This window comes from Sinocyclocheilus anshuiensis, unplaced genomic scaffold (assembly GCF_001515605.1).
Source record: "Sinocyclocheilus anshuiensis isolate Anshui unplaced genomic scaffold, SAMN03320099.WGS_v1.1 scaffold542, whole genome shotgun sequence".
NCBI classification, from domain to species: Eukaryota; Metazoa; Chordata; class Actinopteri; order Cypriniformes; family Cyprinidae; genus Sinocyclocheilus; species Sinocyclocheilus anshuiensis.
Genome location: NW_015547685.1, coordinates 203,634 through 206,543, shown reverse-complemented (window position 1 = coordinate 206,543; position 2,910 = coordinate 203,634). Strand labels below are relative to the sequence as shown.

The 2,910-nt window shown below is 38.3% G+C and overlaps 1 pseudogene; it reads left to right on the top strand.

The window, feature by feature from the left end:
• Positions 1-1,580: 1,580 nt before the first annotated feature.
• Positions 1,581-2,910, top strand: part of LOC107703197 (phospholipid scramblase 2-like) — a 3,512-nt pseudogene continuing 2,182 nt past the window's right edge.

Sequence of the window (2,910 nt, the reverse complement as noted above, 5' to 3'; positions counted from 1 at the left end):
GAGGGTGAGTAATTAATGACAGCATTTTCATTTTTGGGTGAACTATCCCTTTAAGCAGAACGAGGTGTGCCTTTTTTGGAATTCAACAGACACCGGAAAGGAATGGCTGCCATACATGTAGAGATGCTGATTTAAGAAAAATTTGGAGTGGTCTCTGAATTTTTTTCCAGAGCTCTATTTAATATATGGATCCATTAAGAATTTCTAAACAGATTTAGAAATAATAAACAAATTAAAATAAAAACATATTTTAACAATGCGTTAAAGGGGTCATATGATGCGATTTCAATTTTTCCTTTCTCTTTGGAGTGCCGGACAGGGCATCACAATATGGTAAGGGGCGTAACATTTCCGTCACACGCTTGAGGTATTCGGCCAATCACAATGCTAGCTGGCATTGTAGCTGGATAGCTGGCCAATCACAGCACACCTTGCTTTTCAGACTGATGAGCTTTGTAAAAATCGACGTGTTTCAGAAAGGCGGGGCATAGAGGAGAAACAATAATGTACAGTATGTGGAAAATAATGTGTTTTTTGAACCTTAAACCGCATAAACACATTTCAGTACACCAAATACACAAAATAATGTTATTTTTAGGAACATCATATGACCCCTTTAAAACTCAGCAATCTAAAAGCAAGTTGACATCATCAGTGAACAGTTCCTCCACTCTAAAAAATGCTGGGTTAAAAAAGGACAAACCCAGCTATTGGGTTGTTTTGACCCAGAGGTTGGGTTGTTTTGACCCAGCTCTTGGGTTAAATGTTTAACCCAACCTTCTGGGTAATAACCCAACCGCTGGGTTATATTTAACTCAGCATTTTTAGAGTGTCTGTCAGAGCGACATTTGTGTCTCTGCTTTGAATGTCTGATTCCCATTTGCATAAACACAATGTTAGCGTTCAGTGTGCCAAGCGCACAGTTTGATGCGCACAGACTCATGTGTGCCTAATGTATGGCTCCTGTATGTCACTGTAATCATCTTTACCTTTTGATTACAATCGTCATCCATCAAAACTTTACAAGCGAGATACAGACTAGTCCTGACTTTAGCTGTGACTCAACAGGGCTGATAAAATTTTGGCAATCAGCATCCTCAAATATGACAGGCATAAAAACAAAACAAAATTTCTATTAATTGCACTGCCCTAGTCATTAAATCATCTTTGAGAGCAAGGGGACCCCCTGGTGGTTCTGGGGGCCCTAACCAACTTGAAGGACCGGCACTGCTGGCAGCTCAAACACATAGCTGCGTCCAAAATCACATCCTCTCTTGAGCAGGTACTTATATTGAATAAGTAATTATTTCATAACCCCTAACAATGCCATGTTGTCATTATCACGTGACTTACCAGTGTCAGTTGTGTCACTTCATTCACAAATCCTCTACTGTGGCCTCATTGGATAGTAAAGTGTCCATCTTATGTGCACTTTAGAATCTCGCCGGACGTAGTATGGTACTTATTGTGTACTCTTTTATGAGTTCTTTTGTCACATACTGTTTTTTGCAGCCGTAGTGTTACTGATGCAGACTAACAATTAAATTCTATTTTTTTCCCCTTACTATTGTGTTTCAGTATAGAGGAACATTACTCCCCTATCATGTTTGTGCAAGGTAAGTGATTACTCATAATTGTATACCATCTGAAATCACAAAAAGTGTGACACATTGCATAACAAATGTAAAGGATAATGTATTCATCCATTCCATCCTGTAAAGGATAATGTAGTTCATGATGTAGCTGTATTTTTCCATTTGAATTTGAATAACTCATTTTCTGCTTTAGCTGTGATACACCATCCTGCTCTATGATAGTGTTTCCTGTTTGTGCTACTCCGCTGCACTCTAGTGGGCAAATCAAATATCACCTTGTTTTCTGTTTGTATCCAATAAAGGGTTGTTTTGGTATGTTGCAGTTAGCTGGCCTGCACTTTTGTTGGCATAGTTATGGTTAATGGATCTGGAGATTACCAGGAAACAGGTTCAGTCCTAAGAAAAGGCAGACAATGATGTGGATTGTTACCATGATGACAAAGCACTTTTGTGGTTTGATAACTTAATGATCTAATCTATTTTTAACTGCATTCTTCTTGTAGGTCAGACATGAGGAGCAAATGTACCTTCAGCCAGTGTGCCCGTGGCACCCGGTGAGAGTTGATTTACATATATTTGACAACCTTATAAAACACATGAACAAATCTTCGAAGACCCTTAAAAGTAAAAAATATAATTTCAGTGCAGTGACATATGGGTTGCTTTTTCTAGATCAACATCAACAATGTTTTCATTCTCTTCACTTCATGTATCATGTATCTGAACATATGATCTGTATGGGTACAGATATCTGATAGTTTGTCATATTTTCTCTTTCTCCCATAGTATACTGTATACCACTGGCCCTCATCCAGGCAGAAATGAAGTTTATCCTACACCAGCAGCAGGTAAAGACATAAACATGAATAATGTGTATAGAGTTAACATACTGTAAGCATGTTCTTCTCTGCTGCAGGTTATATGCCACCTCAGGTCCCGATGGTCATGCCAGTCCCAGACAGACCGCTGGGCTGTCCACCGGGCCTGGAGTACTTGACCCAGGTGAATAACAGTACTCTCAACAATTAAACAGTTACATTAACTATAGAGAAGAATCATTATTCATATATGAACCTTTCTCTATGATCTGTGTTATGGGAATATAGGAATGAGAATCATAAAGAATTTAAAGGGGTCATTTGACATTGCTAAAAAGAACATTATTTTGTGTATTTGGTGTAATGCAATGTGTTTATGTGGTTTAAGGTTAAAAAAAAAAACAATATTTTCCACATACTGTACATTATTGTTTCTCCTCTATGCCCCGACTTTCTGAAACGTGTCGATTTTTACAAAGCTCATCGGTCTGAAAAGC